This window comes from Saccoglossus kowalevskii, chromosome 20 (assembly GCF_978046115.1).
Source record: "Saccoglossus kowalevskii chromosome 20, keSacKowa6.1, whole genome shotgun sequence".
In the NCBI taxonomy this organism is placed as follows: domain Eukaryota; kingdom Metazoa; phylum Hemichordata; class Enteropneusta; family Harrimaniidae; genus Saccoglossus; species Saccoglossus kowalevskii.
In genome coordinates, this window is record NC_140660.1 from 19392204 (window position 1) to 19411470 (window position 19267).

The window sequence follows — 19267 nt, forward strand, 5'->3', positions numbered from 1 at the left end:
ATTGGCGGAGATTCACAGAGAATTGGCGGAAATGAGAGTGGCCAACGCTAAATTGCTCGAGGACGAGACGTCGAGCAAAAAGAAGAAACGAAAAAAACGACGAAGGCGTGGGAGTCAACCGAGAACGTTGGACGAAGAGAAATACGACGTGGATAAAAAATTGCCGGTGACTGTCCGGAAGTTTTTAGTGAGGTTAATGAAGGACGAGGAGACGCGCTATCAGATGATGACGCAGGTTGGATATAGCGACTACACCAGGATGACGTCACCAGTTCCAAAACACCTATTGAAAGACCCGCCGTCTAAACGACCGCACACTACGCCTGCGCAGTCTATCGTCGACCGAAGCTTGAACCCATTTCTGCTCGACGCTTTCCGGAATTCCGCTTTCGGGTCGCTACAGACTCCGGTTTTCCGACAGTTCCCGAACAATAGCTTTCAATGTTCGCGGAAAACTAAATCCGATCGGTCGACGCATAGAGAAAAAACACTGAAATGGCCACGCGACGCGATTTTCCCGCCAAAATACCGCGCGGGTAATAACATGGTCGCCATAGGGAGAGAGGAGAGCAGAATTGTTAACATTCATGCAGAAGTGGAATTCTTGCGATCTAAGAAACATTCTAGTTTTTCGCAACCTAACTCTCTGGGGTGGCAGCTAATAGGTCAGAACCAGTCAAAACTGTTACCAGGGCGACTAACACACATTCAGAATTTAAAAACGGGAGAAATATTCGAGGGATGCAAAATAAATACGTTAATGGAAGAACAACACAGAATGACGCCACCTCGCCTCGTCGTATCACGCCCTCCTGTAACAACATCTCGCGCTGTCACCGACAAACTATCGCCGCGTGCGTTGCCAATTAAGATTGATAGAGCTGGAAGTGACATGGCGATTCATGCCGGAGACGAGTCAACGAAAATGACCCAGGACAACCTTCGAGTTCCGACACCAACTAGCGCCCCCAATCCCCCAAACACTCCGGACAGTATGCTGCCATTGTTGTATAGCCCTTGTCAATCACCAGTTGCTAAGAGTTAAAGCGCGGTGGTCGTCGCGCAGCGCGTGTTCGAATTTCATGTAAAAGAACAATGTATTTTACACGCGTTGTATACGTCGCTATGAGTCCCATATGGAACAGAACGTAGCACGACGACTGCCGCCCTTTAATAAATATCCAATCACAATACTAGAACATCATTCCTACAAGACACGCCCTCTAGCGATGAAGGCTTTAATGACGCAGATCGGCGGAAGCAATGTCGTTCGTAGCGATAACTTCGTTTAGATGTCTACCACTAGGTACGTAGTATCCAGCAAATCTGCCAAATACATTATTTGTTTGTTTTTTTCACTTTTTACGGCCAAATAAATGTCAAAATAATAACGACGCCATAGACCACTTTCCCAGAAGTCGAAGATATGGAATTTCGCATGCGCGCGCATACCGGATATGGGTGCAATGTAAATTCCCTATTTACTGAATATCAGCGGGCTGACTGTTTTGTATTTGAAGGCATGAAAAAGGCGGGCTTTTTTCTGCATCCCAGTCTACCTTTTTCCGGGAAAGTGGTATATAAAGGACGTTGCATTTCAAATCTCTACGTCATAGAAGCTCTTGTGGCTAGAACACGCCATTTTCTTTTAAGGTGTACAGCCCCCCCCCCCCCTGAACGTGTGTAGGGGGAGGGAGTATGTTTGTAATGTGGACATAGCGACCTCCTTCGTATACAAAATGTACAATATCGCGTTTTTCGTAGCCTATCAACAAAATCATACGGAATTCCACTACGCCGCCACAGGCGGCGCTTTTCCGGCCTGTTTTAGTACAGCATGCAATATGCGTGGACTTTACGTTCTAGTAATTCAATGCAACGCGATGCAAGAAAACGCACTAGCAGAGATTTGAATCTATGTACATCATTTTGTTGATTAAACCAGAAAATTATACATAAATAATTTGGATTTAATTAAATAAACAATTGATATTTTATTGTTTTTCAACTATTTTTGATATTCGCTAAGGAGACACTGTTGAGCGTTGTCGGCTGATAGAAAATATGTCATATTACATTTTACGTATTACATAAACAACGGTCACGTGATATTTGCAAAACTCTGCAAATTTGAAACCTACAAAATTCTATTTTTGTTCTGTTTAAAGCGGGAGGGTCGTCACCTGCGCACGCGCGGGAATTGAGTCCCAGGCGACGATAACAACGCACGCTAAAAACGCAAAGGCTCATGGGTAGACGCTTGTTTGTAACATGGAAGGTACTAACGGATTAATGACACGCTATTGCCATCTGACGCATGCGCAGGTGACGTCTCTCCCGCTTTAACGTTCCCATTTAGCAGCTTGAACTTTAATTAAGTTAGTCGAACTTCGAAATAGTAACCAGTACTTTAAATAACAGTTAAAGCGGGGTAGTCGTGTGTTGTTGTCGTCGCTTGGGACTCAATTCTCGCGCGTGCGCAGGTGACGTTACGGGCAACCTAGGTTGTTAGTACATGTATTGTTATTTAAATTCTACAAACGCACCCATAAGTCAACAGCTACAACAAACAAACTTATCGCATGGTTGAAAATGGTCTTTAATGGGCCCGAATGCAGCCCCTCTGCGGGAAATATCATTTCAGCGCGTTCGAATATTAGATATGGTTTCAGCTTTCCAAGTGTACCCCAAATGTTCGCTAGTTAGATCAATTCAGCTGTCGCCTTATCGTTATTCGTGGGAACGGCCATGGATGGTCGGCTTCAGCGAAACCGTGCGAACCGAACGGCGCCGAATGATATTTATAATAAGTACGACTAGTACTACATTTGTATTCAAAACCCAACTAAAAATACTTCTATAAGTACAAGTACGTTGCAGTGACATCACTATGACTACCAACTGGAATTAATAATTGATCACCAGTGTGCCTGTTAAATTCTACCTAAGTACTCAGCCAATCAGGACCATGTTTTTTGGCCAGGCTTTCTATATTCTTATTTCCTTGCATGTATATAATATAATGTCATGGTTATAATGAGGTTATTATAATTAAACAAATTATATTGATAAATGCGGTATTGTTAATAACGTGTATGTAACGGGTGATTTGGTATATTTTACCATACATTGCGTTTATCAATATGAATTATAATGACCCAATTTAAGAAAAAATATTGATTGAGGCACAGCCGAGGTTAATAAGTCCGGTGAGGGTCATTAAATATATTTTATTTATCACGTGGTCATGTTACATAGCTGTAGTGATGGTTCCCTGATATTCCACTTTGAACGTGGCGGTATGCAGGACAAGCGCCACCAGGCGGTGTGTGCTCGTTCAGTACGCGGAGAAACCCAAATCGTGCGCCAGCACTGTTTTTACTGGATAACAATACGCATAGTCTGCATAAATTAGCATATGATTCGAAGAAGTTACCGCTATTTGTCTGCTGACTATTTGCCAGGACTATTTCCTACAATATTATTATATTTAAAGCGGGGGCGTCACCTGCCCAAGCGGCAGACGGTCATAGCGCATCTCTCCTCATAAGCAGTCGTCTTCCCATGAGCCTTTGCATTTTCAGCGTGCGTTGCTATAGTCGCCAACGACTCCATGTCCCGCGCTTGCGCAGGTGACGACCCCGTCCGCTTTATTAATGCAAATACAAAAGGGACACCATTCTTGCTGAACCCCGCATTGGTATTTAACAACACATCTAAGACAATATTCGGTGTGCGTACGGCATTGGCTGATCTTTCTCTGATTTGCATCAACAATCACTTGAAAGGAGTTGAAATTTACTTTTAAAAAGGATAAAAAAAAAATTAACGCCCGCTAAGGGGGTCGAACCCTTGACCTTAGGATTAAAAGTCCCACGCTCTACCGACTGAGCTAACCGGGCAGTCACACTTTTTTCCACCGTCACCTTTGTTCACGGCGTAATGTATTCTACATTCATTGCAAAGAAGGTAAGAATTAAGTATACCACTACCCACGAATTAAATATACAACTTGATTTTAATGACCAGTCAGCCATTTTGAATCCGAGATGGGAAAAATGATATGCATATGCATCGAGGTCCCATCATGTTCAATGTACGTACCAAATTTGATACTGTAAATGAATTAATTATTCACTGGATTTTAATTTCGTAAAATCGGCTAAATCAAATCTACGTGAACATGTAAAATAACCATTAATTATATTAGTTTCTTGAGAAATTCGTGAAATTAAAACACATTGAATATGCTCAAAGCATGATCAAAGTAGTGAAATTAATTGTCAGCGGTAATACATGGTTTTACAGTAATGTGAATATGCGCGAACAGGAATGGCAAAACAGATCGATTTTGATTCATTGTTAACATTGAAATAAATACCATTCGGCCATCAAACGAGTGCTTATGCATTATGTTGCACTGATACAGGATGTGTGTATAAAGCGTGAATGTGAATGGCCCTAGAAAGGCATTCGTTAAAAACAAAATAGGCGACTGACAAAATGACGCGAATCAAGGTCCCATCATTTTCAATGTATGTGCAGATTTGAATGAAATATGTCCCGAGCCTCGGTTCTGACTTTTGCATAGATGCTTGGTTATGATGCATTTTTAACATTAAAATGTCCGCCATTCGGCCATCTTGAATTTAATCATGAACCAAAGAGCATGTGCATATGTGCGACATGACGTATGTGCATGCACTGTTTGAATGTGATTGTTAAGGCGTGTCAGAGATATGACCCTAGAACTACCTTCGTTAAAACATTAGTCAGCTATTTTGAGTCCGACCGGGGGAAAATATGTGCGATATGACGTATGTACATGCACCGTTTGAATGTGATTGGTCAAGGCATGTCAGAGATATGACCCTAGAACTACATGAATCGGATCGGGGGGGGGGGGGATTGGGGGCGTGCATCAAGGACGTAATATGTTCAGTGAACATACCAAGTTTGCAAGAAATATATCCATGCACGACTGAGATAAGGTTCTGAAATTTAAGAAATGCTTGATTTGTCAGAACTAAAATTGACACTTTAAATTTAAGCATGGAACAATTGCACGTGTTCAAACATGAAACCATGTAAGTGTTTCATTGAATTCAAATGTATTCGGCATAGGCAGTTACTGCTACGGGTGGACGGACGGACACATGGACGTATGGAGGTACACAATTATGATTCCCCGTTTGCGCACTACGTCGAGCGGTGACTAATAAATCAAACCTAATAAAATGCCAAATCAAATATGGGAATCAAAACAAAAGGAGCTTATATCTGTACCATATTTTAATCTGCTTGTAAACAGCTTGGAGTGGTATATTTTTAGTTGAAAGAAACATCTGATGTTTGGTTAACTTCTGCAGCTGGCGCCATTTGATCAATAATACATAATTTCGTGGTGTTATTTTCAGCGAGCGTGACGTGAGTTGGTCTCGCGTGTGACGTCACTAAGCATTATGAAATATGATTAATTATTCACAAAGACGTTCGATTCAGATGATTCAATATATGAATACGAAACGTTCTAATTTACCAAATCGTTCAGCGATTCCATAAATCCAACAATTTAGCAACTTGTTTATTGTTTTCCACGTTTCGTCTGCTTCACGAGCCGTCTGAGCAATCACCCAATCAACAGCGTTCATCCCACGACGCATATTCAACGAATGGAAGAGCTTGTTTCAAAAGTTCGTTTAAGGCCACTAACTAGCCAATCAGCCATGTCGTGACATATTCGTCAATTGAAACAAAAGTAATCCACACTCTCATCTATGGTCAACCCCCGAATCTAGAAAAAACACAGTTGTTTACCCGTTTATGGGCATACGTTGGAACAAGCATGGATGTACTAGTACATCCATGGAACAAGTGACATACTCTCGGTACAACAAAGATATTCCCTCCATTTTTTAAAAATATTTATGAATTTCAATGGCTGTTGAATCAAACCAGGCAATCAACGAGCACCGTGCGCATTTGATCCGATGTTATCCAATCGACCGGACCGATACAGTGCTTTCAGAAAATCCGTTTGCATGTTTTCTAACTAATTTATAACATATGTACCAAACCGGGGGGTCACTCAATATTAAAATCTTACACCATGTGCGTTCTTGCTAAAAAATAATAGGCCCCTAGGGCTGGCAGCACATTGGTAAACCATACCCCCTATTGCGGACATATTGAAGAAAAAAAACACCCCCTATTTCAGACGTATATTGAGAACATCCTACCCCCTATTGCGAGGATTCTCTGCCGTTTTTTGCACTCAAGTGGAGTGTGATAATCTCAAACAAGTTACTGTGTATACAACTCCTGTGGGTGTCATTCGTTGTTTGATGAAGACAGATATGAGAACTATTGACATGATTGTGAATATGATCATTTATTTGATAGTTTAATACACATTGCACACAACTTTGCCAGAATTCTTTTTTCATCAGATATCATTACCATTTTATATTCAACTTCGAGAGACTTTGGCATGAATGCAGGGCAGAAAACCCAGAAAAAAGCAGGAGCTTAATGCGAATGAGGCCGAGGAGCGAAAGGGGTTTCGGAAGTGTGGATGATTCCGGGGGATGACTTTCTGTATGCGGTTTATTGTATCGACGAAACGAAACGAAACGGGATAACACACATAATGAAAATTAAACTGTAATCAGGGAAAATGGGTTTTATACGCACAATATTTACAAAATATTTGCCGAAAATAATAATATTCAATACGCATATGGCTCGTTTCGCTAATTACAGATAATCGAAAATCTGTAATCAGATTCAGGTCTGACGACACTATATTTACCTTTCAGTCGTGTATTTAACAGTCGTGTAACCATGAAACATGGTTCGTTTCGCTAATTATAGACAATTTTTTATGAAGATTTATACACGACTGAAAGGTAAAAATACTGCTCAAGTTTCGTCCGATAGTTGTCATTATTGTACCTGTAAGACCCTTGTTTCGCCGCGTGATTGCAGATTTCCGATTATCTTTAATTAGCGAAACGAACCGTTTACCACAGTCCCTCTTTCTATAGAGGGACTGTGCGTTTACTAATTAAAATCCCGTTGTTTTCGGAAAATGTTTAGGGTGTTAAATACACGACTGAAAGGTAAATATATTCAATAGAATTGTGGAAAGATATCTTGATGTCATGGATTATAGAAGAGATTATGTAGATTAGATTTATTTTCTGTATTTACTTTAAGTTCAAAGTTTTCATTTTTTTGTAATTTCATTAAGTTTTAAAAAGTTTCATTTTTTGTACTTCCTTTTAAGTTTTAAATTTTCTGTTTCCCTTTTCATTTATATAGTATGTGCTTTTTCCAATATTTTTTATTGCAGCTCCTAATTACTAATTAGTGAGCCCCTGATGTAAAAGGGTAGCAACAAATAAATAAATAAAAATACTGGTCAAGTTTCGTCTCCGGCGGTGGTTTATTGCTTAAATATTATTTTCAGCGAATATTTTTTAAATATTGTGCGTATAAAACCCATTTTCACTGAATACAGTTTAATTTTTATTATGTGTGTTATACCGTTTCGTTTCGTTCCGTTTTGTTTCGTTTCTTCGATTACAATAAGCCTCCGTATGCTCGTGTTGGAAGTGGCGGGAAAGTCTCGGTGGGAAAGTTCGGGCAGACGTTTGCGGCCTGGTCGGGGCTATGGGTCCGCCAATTCGGGGCCTAGGGCGGTGTATGGGAGTGGTTGTTGCAAGAAGGGGCCTACAGCGGGCCTATTGCAGACATTAGCATTTTAAAGGGGGCCTATTTGCTTCCCGCGCGGGCCCGCTTTAGAAGGTGAAAAACACCCCGCTTCCTCGCTAAATTTGGAACGCACATGGGGTAGTAACAGCATATAGAGTGACCCCCCCCCCGGGTCAGAGGAGTCGATATGCCTACGCACACGCGCAATCAGGGACGTCACTTTTAGGAGCGTGTATTCATCCGCGGTGACGTCACGGCAATCATTGTTATTGGTCAACAGTAGTTTTCAAATTTATAACTGCTTTATGTTTATAAATTTATAAATATTTACAAAACTGAAAGGATTATCCCCTGTTGTGCAGAAAGTACTCAGTGAATACAAGAGTTTGCCACCACAAGCAACTCAAAATATCGACAATGTTTCAGAAAGTGCTTGGTCCTAAAATTATCGCTATATTTTTTTATTAGATCGCATTATTTTGTTGGTCCTTCTCAAACATCGCCAAAAAATGTGTTTAACGATTTCGTCTGCGTCTGGTTTATTGGCAGAATTTGTATACAAATTTTTTTGAAAATTTTAGGCCAACATTAGCCCGACAAAGTCGCGTGAGTTACGCCTTCCGCGGTGGTCCAAACCCAACACATTAGTGAGTTCTGATGCCGTTCGGCCGGCGAGGGCTCCACTCATACCTACATGTCAGGCCAGGCCAAAATACTAGTATGTGTTTTGTCGTCTGCGGCCGATTGTTGACATTGTGAGTTGAACATAACCAAAAAACGTTTTTTTTGGTTGTTTCTGACAATTCAATGGCCAACACAATTGATGTTTTGATATCACATGAAAGTTATAAATAAATAATGAAGTTCAAAATCCTTCTACATATTATATCAGATGATTTTAGGCCAACATATTTTCATGTCGAAATATCATGTTGCAGAATGATTTTAAACATAGGCCGTTTCGTGTGCACTATTCAAGCTCTTCAGACATTTCTGACAATGTTTGTTCTGTCATGAATTTGTTTTTGCGTATCTGTTGACCGACTTAATTAGCTGATTATTAGCGAATTGCTGTGTTATGTCTGTCATCGTTTAGGTCTCAGTGATTTGGAACTAATTACCAGATAACCGCCGCTTTTTAGACTACTCATTCTGACAGTTTATATCCATAGCTATTAATGTAGTGAACGATTAATCAAAAGATATGACGTATTCAGTGCTTAGTGTGATTGGCTTTATGATTGAAGGTTACGCCCTAGAGTCTTTTTACTGCTTTGTAATTGGTTAGAGTTTTGAAAATGAATAAAGAGAGTTTGAGTCGGTCTTGGCGAATACTCCACGACAGACGCAGTCGAGTCCAGTCCTGGAGAGTCTTGGGGCGAGTGTTGACGCAGTCTAAGAGAGTCTTGGGTCAGCCTTGTGATAGTCTTGGGGATTTTTCCCCAGGGCGCTGTGTCTTATAGAGTGCTCGATTGACCGACTAAGACGAGAGCCGAAACGTATTTCGTTGTGTGTGTCTTATTTGACTGTAAAGTATAAGTGACTTTCCCGATCCCGTACCTCAAGGGGACGAGATATAGAGACGAGACGAGATTCCCCCCTGACAAGTGTGGAGAACCCCGAGTGAGAAGAATTTTCCCCCTGATAGTTCAGTCAAAGTGGAAGCAACTCGTAACGACCAGCAGACTATTAACGTGGATTTAATTTATGCTTGAAAAGTTTTTGTATAAAAGAGACGTTCCAATTACTCCGAAGTAATGCTATTTTAAAACCCATTTCCGACGCGGGATAACATTGGACATAGTACATTAATTAAGGTTGTCGCCGTGGTTACGATAGTCCATTATTTAGGCTCAGGGCCGGTTTTACGTTTCTGAGACGAAAGCTGTACAATCTAGTTACACGAAAACTATTCCCCCATCCATATCTCCTAGTATAGCGGGTTTGCTCGTCGCGGCCGATGTGAAATTGGAACACAATATGCAAATTAGTTCAGGAGCAAACTCGTGGCGCTATTATTTTGATAAACGAGCAAGGCATGACGGCGGGGGCACAAGCGCCGGAAATGAATCTCCAGTATCACCATGCCAACGCGGGGCAGCTGATAAACATCTGCCAGTCAACAATTAAACAAAACGAATCGATCACGTGACCTGTGGATGGTTTACTTAATCCCAATAGTCAGGTAGACCGGGTCAGGGAAGCGCGGATTACACTGAACCCTGGGAACAATTAATCGCAATAGCATGAGATGTTACGCAATGGTGACGTCATCCATACAATATATGTAAAAAACGACACACTGGTTACTGTCACGTAAGTACTCGTATTCCGTTGACATTGTTTATACCACGGTGTTTTGCCGGTACACCCAAGCACTGCGTTTGGTGAACGCGATAAACGCGCCAACATTTTGCAAATTAGTCCGTTTTTTTTTTTCTGGAACTTTTTTTCTGGCTGGGCAAAGCTCTGCATTGCCTAGCTGACTTGATCTTCTTTTAAACGATATGGAAACAGGTTAATCTTTAGTAACGTGGAAAAAGCTTACTTTTAGTATTCGCTCAAAGATTGACGGGCGGTGGTTATCGCACCGCGTCCTATTCCATATGGAACTCAAAGCGACGTACACAACGCGTGTAAAAAAATACACTGATTGTGTACGATTATAAAATGGTAGAGACAGCATTGATAGAATCTTCCCATGCTTAGATTTAGACCATCATACTTGATATTCTTTCGAAGAGGGGGCGGTATATTCGTGGACAAATATAGGAATAATTCTTATGCTGGTGACCATGTTTCGTATTCTGGGAGGAGGATTTTTTGTGTCTGGTACTAGTGAAATAGTGAAAACGCGGAATAAGGCAAAGTTTTGGTTGAAACCCAATTTATCGAAAGGGTAATTTTCACTGAAACTTTTAATTGTGTTTTGATTTTAGAATTTGAACGATGTTAACATGAAAATGTTTATATTTCACCACCAACAGACGACAAGAGAGCCAAGAGACATTCCACAATTCAGCAGGCATGTACATTGTGTGGTATGCAAGCATGACGTTAGGAGTGTATGATTATTTTGTATATAACAAATAAACGTATTTTTTGTAAACATCAAAACAGAAGAGATAGATGAAAGACAAACAAAATTCTTAATATGTTATTTTATTAATACATTTGTTGTTGTTATTGTACTGCAGAAATATAGATCCACCGAGGCGTAGCCGAGGTTAACTCGACCGTGTACTGTCTGAGAGCATACTATTATAATAATATAACGATTCTTACAAAAAAAAATGCCATTTGACCTCAAGTAGTGCAGTAGTCTTTAACCTAATAACCAAATAACGCTAATTTATCACAAATCTAGCGCGAACGCTTTGGATCATGGGCAGCTGCAAAAGAACACAATGAAACACAATATCAACCAACTTTCTGACGAAAATAAAAAACAGTTTCAGAAAATACTGTCAAATACATAAGTTCAAATAAGTAGTGATGCAATTTTATCATATAATTAAAAAATCAATATCCGGAAAAAAATTGAAATAATATTTTATTGATACATGTATCTTGTTAACAACACCGGAAAATGCACATTAGAATTGAGTAGCTGTTTCCGGCTTATCGAATACGTGGAACCGAAATTACTAAATCTTCATTCGAAGATACAATCAATCTAAAAAACAATATTTCATGGCAGTAACACGAATTGTTTTGAGTTGTTTTGGATACTAGAAAACAGCAAATTTGGAGATTGAATTGAAATTACAATATACAGTAACATTGCTCGGTTAGCTCATCGACGTCATTGCCATAACTCATGTGATAAGTAATATTGCTCGGTTAGCTCATCGACGTCATTACCATAAATCATGTGATAAGTAGCATTGCTCGGTTAGCTCATTGACGTCATTACCATAACTCATGTAATAAGTAATATTGCACGGTTAACTCATCGACGTCATTACTATAACTCATGTAATAAGTAACATTGCTCGGTTAGCTCATCGACGTCATTACCATAACTCATGTAATAAGTACCATTGCTCGGTTAGCTCATCGACGTCATTACTATAAATCATGTGATAAGTAGCATTGCTCGGTTAGCTCATCAACGTCATTACTATAACTCATCTAATAAGTAACATTGCTCGGTTAGCTCATCGACGTCATTACCATAACTCATGTAATAAGTACCATTGCTCGGTTAGCTCATCGACGTCATTACCATAACTCATGTAATAAGTAACATTGCTCGGTTAGCTCATCGACGTCATTACTATAAATCATGTGATAAGTAGCATTGCTCGGTTAGCTCATCAACGTCATTACCATAACTCATGTAATAAGTACCATTGCTCGGTTAACTCATCGACGTCATTACCATAACTCATGTAATAAGTAATATTGCTCGGTTAGCTCATCGACGTCATTACCATAAATCATGTGATAAGTAGCATTGCTCGGTTAGCTCATCAACGTCATTACTATAACTCATGTAATAAGTAACATTGCTCGGTTAGCTCATCGACGTCATTACCATAACTCATGTAATAAGTACCATTGCTCGGTTAGCTCATCGACGTCATTACCATAACTCATGTAATAAGTAACATTGCTCGGTTAGCTCATCGACGTCATTACTATAACTCATGTAATAAGTAACATTGCTTGGTTAACTCATTGACGTCATTACCATAACTCATGTAATAAGTACCATTGCTCAGTTAGCTCATCGACATCATTACCATAAATCATGTGATAAGTAGCATTGCTCGGTTAGCTCATCAACGTCATTACTATAACTCATGTAATAAGTAACATTGCTCGGTTAGCTCATCGACGTCATTATCATAACTCATGTAATAAGTACCATTGCTCGGTTAGCTCATCGACGTCATTACCATAACTCATGTAATAAGTAACATTGCTCGGTTAGCTCATCGACGTCATTACTATAACTCATGTAATAAGTAACATTGCTCGGTTAGCTCATCGACGTCATTACCATAACTCATGTAATAAGTACCATTGCTCGGTTAGCTCATTGACGTCATTACTATAAATCATGTGATAAGTAGCATTGCTCGGTTAGCTCATCAACGTCATTACTATAACTCATGTAATAAGTAACATTGCTCGGTTAGCTCATCGACGTCATTACCATAACTCATGTAATAAGTACCATTGCTCGGTTAGCTCATCAACGTCATTACCATAACTCATGTAATAAGTAACATTGCTCGGTTAGCTCATCGACGTCATTACTATAAATCATGTGATAAGTAGCATTGCTCGGTTAGCTCATCAACGTCATTACCATAACTCATGTAATAAGTACCATTGCTCGGTTAACTCATCGACGTCATTACCATAACTCATGTAATAAGTAATATTGCTCGGTTAGCTCATCGACGTCATTACCATAAATCATGTGATAAGTAGCATTGCTCGGCTAGCTCATCAACGTCATTACTATAACTCATGTAATAAGTAATATTGCTCGGTTAACTCATCGACGTCATTACCATAACTCATGTAATAAGTAATATTGCTCGGTTAACTCATCGATGCCATTACCATAACTCATGTAATAAGTACCATTGCTCGGTTAACTCATCGACGTCATTACTATAACTCATGTAATAAGTACCATTGCTCGGTTAACTCATCGATGTCATTACCATAACTCATGTAATAAGTAATATTGCACGGTTAGCTCATCGACGTCATTACCATAACTCATGTAATAAGTACCATTGCTCGGTTAACTCATCGATGTCATTACCATAACTCATGTAATAAGTAACATTGCTCAGTTAGCTCATCGACGTCATTACCATAACTCATGTAATAAGTACCATTGCTTGGTTAACTCATCGATGTCATTACCATAACTCATGTAATAAGTAACATTGCTCCGTTAGCTCATCGACGTCATTACCATAACTCATGTAATAAGTACCATTGCTCAGTTAACTCATCGACGACATTACTATAACTCGTGTAATAAGTAACATTGCTCGGTTAGCTCATCGACGACATTACCATAACTCATGCAATAAGTAATATTGCTCAATTAGCTCATCGATGCCATTACCATAACTCATGTAATAAGTACCATTGCTCGGTTAGCTCATCGACGTCATTACCATAACTCATGTAATAAGTAATATTTCTTGGTTAGCTCATCGATGCCATTACCATAACTCATGTAATAAGTACCATTGCTCAATTAGCTCATCGACGACATTACTATAACTCATGTATAACTCAGTTATTTGACCAATGAACAAGCAAAGAATAGATCAAACAGAAAACGCTCTACAAAGTAAAATAAGTCACCAATAACCATTGGCGGCATAAACTGTTATGGCTGCCCGGTTAGCTCAGTCGGTAGAGCGTGGGACTTTTAATCCTAAGGTCAAGGGTTCGACCCCCTTAGCGAGCGTTCACATTTTACCACATTCAGTGCATTTTAAATTGACTGTTGAAGCAAATTGAAGAAAATCAGCCAATTACTTACGCACAGCGAACAGTGTCATAGATATGCTTGAATACATATCCGTGATTCATAAAGCATGGTCTCACTTTTGTATTTGCATTATTAAAGCGGGAGGATCGTCACCTGCGCACGCGCGGGAATTGAGTCCCAAGCGATGGTAAGAACACACCCTAAGAACGCAAAGGCTTATGGATAGACGATTGTTTGGAAGCAATGACGCGCTATGACCACCTTACGCATGCGTGACGAGTCCCCCGCTTTAAAGTGGACGCGCGGGAATTGAGTTCTAAGCTACGATAACAACGCATGCTGGAAACGTAAAAGCTCATGGGTTGCGAGCAGCGAGCATCGATTCTCTGGTGTACACGTTTACATGCTGAAATATTTTACCTTTCGTTTGCAGAAGATTTGATTTTGTCCATCTTCAACGGAATGGGTTTACAGAGGTTATTAAATGACGTGTTGTTTTACTCAGACGCATGAAAACTTAAGCTAGTTCGCCACCATAAAAAACATAGAAAAAACAATATCACAGTAAATCATTCAAAATTTCACATGCATGCGCATCATTCATATTTATTATTTACGGAGAAAGACGGATGTGTTTTCAAGAAAACATATGCAAAATAATCTGAAAAGCGGTCATTTTGGAATAGTTTTCATAGGAATCCATGTAAACACATTGTTCCGTGGATAACTTCATACTAATATAAAATTCTACCCTTTTTCGTGACAGCCAAACGTAGCCATCTTAACACTGTAACATAACATGAGATATGATGGAATATATGTTTCTGCAATAGGAACCATTTGTAAAGTACTCAAAACACACATAAATTTTCGAAAAAAAAATTCGTGGAAAAATTAGTTCGGTGATCCTAAATTTTTATTTCAGAATTTTGAACATAACAGCCTTGAGTCATAAGTAACGAAATCCTCTTGCAAAATTTCGGGGATTTGTATTTATAATATCAAGGAACTACCTTAAAGTAAATAAAATCATGATCTCAGGGGTGCCCCTGAAATGGTACTATCCTCCCAGACGTACCTTCATTTAGTTACTTGGGCACCACATTCCCCTGCAGTAGCTACTGAACAAGCATGCAAGGCAATGCTCGCTCTAAAACGCTTCTCCTCTAAATATTGCTCTATTAAAGCGGGGAGTCGTCACCTGCGCATGCGTCCGATGGCCATAGCGTGTCATTGTTTACAAACAAGCGTCTACCCATGAACCTTTGCGTTTTTAGCGTGTGTTGTTATCGTCGCTTGGGACTCAATTCCCGCGCGTGCGCAGGTGACGACCCTCCCGTTTTAATGTAACGGTTTATATGAACATTATTAATGTGAGATTATGCTAATGCTGATGTATGAGAGTGAAGTTTGAAATTTGATTTTAATTTATTTGCAAATACACCCGACCTATCGACGTGGACTTCATTTAATTTATGAAGGTACTTGAACATGATATTCCCCACAATGCACCTCATCCGTAAATTGCCGCCGAGATGGCCGCTTTCAGGCTCTCGCAGTCAATGGGATCTCGTTAGGCATTTAAGAAAAAAAGCATACTCCAAACTGATATGTGTGGTTTTTTTTTCTCGTATTTCATCACTGTCGTTAATCGCTCAATCTTACTTATTTACGTTATTAAGACCCCTAAGTTCCGGAAACAGATTTAACGAAAATTGAACGTTAAAGCATTTGGGTGGTGTTTAGACGCTCGTTGGCTCGATACAATTCGCCAATCAATCTCAGTGTTACTGAGACCCAAAAGTTATTGTAAATATCTCACTGTCTCGTTACGTTAAACTCACTTACCGTCTCGCAGCCCGGTTAGCTCAGTCGGTAGAGCGTGGGACTTTTAATCCTAAGGTCAAGGGTTCGACCCCCTTAGCGGGCGTTTCTTTTTTATCCCATTTTTAAATGATTGTTGGTGCAAATCAGAGAAAGAGCAATTCGTGTACACATGATCTGGGAGCGTTCCGATGAAGCCGTGTTTACCAGAAGTAGATGCCAAGAAAAATTTAATTCCAGAGTGCGCATGCGTTAATTTGTAAATGTAGCAGCTTACGGCTTGTCCTCGTTTCTACCAAAACTCTGTAAAAACGATGTAAATGAACGAATAAACATGTTAAACCATTTTTTTTAAATATTTTCCATGACCAGAAACCATTTTTTTTTTAAATATCTGAACAGCAATATACGGTGTACATGACTAGACTATCCATTCATTCATTCATTATACGCACATAATACGGCGAGGTTGCTGGGTGCGGCCACTTCAGTCAACCACACTCAATAACTGGAACCATGGACGTACTAACAGGGAGCATGCCCCTGGACCCCCTAGTAAGCTCGCGTCTTTGGCGCAAGGGATCATTTGCAGATTTCGCCCCTCCATGCAATTGTCGTGCCTCCGTCCCTGATCATAGAGCTAGGTCCATGATAGGATGGAAACTGAAGGAGGGGCACTGACGGAGTAATATCGACCACTTCAACCACGACCACACGAATGTCTACACTGGTTGCTACGCGATGGTGATAAAAGGCACGCACTGGAATACTTCCGGTAATATCCGAGCACTTTCCCCACGTTCCACGGTTGACAGCCGCCTCTGCCATTTACTGGATACAATTAATCTTTTCTACCTTTATGGTACAATCAAGGTCCGTTTTACTATATTTGAATAAATGTTATGTTGTTGTACGTCGGTGCTCACCGCCGGGAGGAGAGTACGCGTGGTTAAATTGGAAACTATGGGCTGGATGTGACATTAAATCGTTAAACGTATCAGAGTGCAGTCACGCTGCCACGAATAACCTATTTACCGTTTCGTGCGAGATCTCGCGATACGGGTCAAGCTTTGATTTAAAATGGGTAGCGAGAATATTATTACCAAACATAAAAAGCTGGCCAATCCTTTCCCAGCAATAACACTGATAACGTCGTAAACAGCGCAAAGGCTCTCTGATGGGTGGTCGGTTTCATTCAAGCTACATCAATAACAAAATATACATTACACAACTGTAAGCTATTCGTTTGATGAAATAAGTGTACAACTACTAGTATATACGTCCACGAAATAACCTGTCAGAGTAATGACGTAATGTCGCTGCGGTACACCGGAAGCGCGCCCTCTCAGACTTGCAAAATTTCTTCTTGGATATGCACACACTTCCAAACCTGTGTTGTCTATGATGGAAACACGTATAGGTACATAACGGTGGCCAGCAGCGCTCACACTGGGTGGAGTTTTCCAGACAACGTAATTGTTGACTTTACATTATAAACTTTTAGAGTTAGAGTGGGAAGAGGAAGGGGCATCGTCCGATTCACGCGGTTTATTTGAAGCTTATCATCTATGGCCTTCCACGCGAACTAATGAGCCTAGTGACGGCCGAATTTATGAACCTTGGCGAAGATTGGAAGGCAGGTACAGCCATGATTCGGTCGCGTTGAACATGATATTTCCCCGCGGTAGACCTTATTCGAAAATGGCCGCCGAGATGGCCGCTCTCTCGCTCTCAGCGAGATCTCGTTGTCCATTTGCGAACATGAATAAGGTACTAGTATACTCCCATTTGATTCCAGTATGTTTCCATCACCGTCGTTAACCACGGTCTTATTTACGGCACTTGCGAACGGGAATAAGGTATACTCCCATTTGATACCAGTATGTTCCCATCACCGTCGTTAACCACGGTCTTATTTACGGCACTTGAAAGATTACCTAGGCTAAGAAACAAATTGCGGAGTTCTGCAAGTGGATCAAACATTTGAAGTATCAGGGATTTATTGGCTAACGCGCTCGTAAATCGTGTTTATTTGCACGTGTTTTTTTTTTTTTTTTTTCAGTAATTCGCCCCTCTCTCAGACTCCAGTTAATGTGACCCGAAATCATTGTAAATATTTCACTGTCTAGTGCCGTCATAGCATAAGTTAAGGAATGTTAGCCCGGTTAGCTCAGTCGGTAGAGCGTGGGACTTTTAATCCTAAGGTCAAGGGTTCGACCCCCTTAGCGGGCGAAATATTTTATCTCATTAGAAAAAAAAAATATTTACAAAGATTTATGTGTATTATGCACCAATTTGCGATATTTCATCTGAATATAGAATGTTTATGACATGCACGCATATTTTAGTAATAAATAGAAAACAGTAGGTGTTTTTGGTCACTGTCAATATGTCACAACATTTTAGCAGCAGTTTCTATACACAATATTAAAATAAATTTTTTTCAAAGGTCTTTGGGGGGAGTAAGGTATATTGTGATTTATTCCACATCTCTACTCCAATCAGCTTAGCGTACTATATTACGAAACATGCAGTGACAATCAATGACATATAGGATTTCTTAGACAATGCGAAGCTACTTACAAGAACGTGTCTGATTGGCTACCCACAACCTAACAGTGAGACCAATCAGAGAGCAGAATGTTTGTTGATTTTTTTTCCGACGTATTAAATTCTGCCTTGTATATGTGCTTTGACTAAACCGTTTTTTTTTTTTTTTTTTTTTAAGTGGCGCATATTTTTAATGACCAGGTATAGGAGCTATTTTCACGAGTAATGCGCGTACAACTGCGCGCAAGTCTTGTGACCTATTTCAAATTCTAGCAAGTGATTGGTTAACCCGATGTTCCATTCTATTGATATGCAAATATTTGCAGACGCGCGCTCGCTCACAGTGTTAGCGACAAAAATACCGACCGAGTGAAAGGAACACTATTTGAGGGACAAAATCTAGACTGGCAAAGTCGGAAATAATTAATTGTTTTTTAGTCCTTTTAGCGTGATCGCGAAAACTAACCTGACTGCTAAAGAAATTCCGACTGGACGCATCTGCGGGCATTTGACTGATATTAATTATTCATGATGTCATTGACTATTCATGAGTGGGTGTGTGAAAGTAAACGTGACCTTTCAAAGGTTGATTCGATTTGATCGCAGAGATGGATACTTCAACCTTTTTAAGTGCAACTGCGATACTTTCATCCATGTTTACTGAAAAAAGTCGATTTAAATTTCCAATGTATATAAGTAGTC

At 40.0% G+C, this 19267-nt stretch overlaps 3 non-coding genes across 3 annotated transcripts; 2 read left to right on the plus strand and 1 right to left on the minus strand.

Moving 5' to 3' along the window:
* Window positions 1-3829: 3829 nt before the first annotated feature.
* TRNAK-UUU (transfer RNA lysine (anticodon UUU)) lies at window positions 3830-3902 on the minus strand. The gene has a single exon. It is a non-coding gene; the product is annotated as a tRNA-Lys (tRNA).
* A 12146-nt stretch (window positions 3903-16048) lies between these two features.
* Window positions 16049-16121, plus strand: TRNAK-UUU (transfer RNA lysine (anticodon UUU)). The gene has a single exon. It is a non-coding gene; the product is annotated as a tRNA-Lys (tRNA).
* Window positions 16122-18174: 2053 nt separating this feature from the next.
* On the plus strand, window positions 18175-18247 carry TRNAK-UUU (transfer RNA lysine (anticodon UUU)). The gene has a single exon. It is a non-coding gene; the product is annotated as a tRNA-Lys (tRNA).
* The last annotated feature ends 1020 nt before the right edge of the window (window positions 18248-19267 follow it).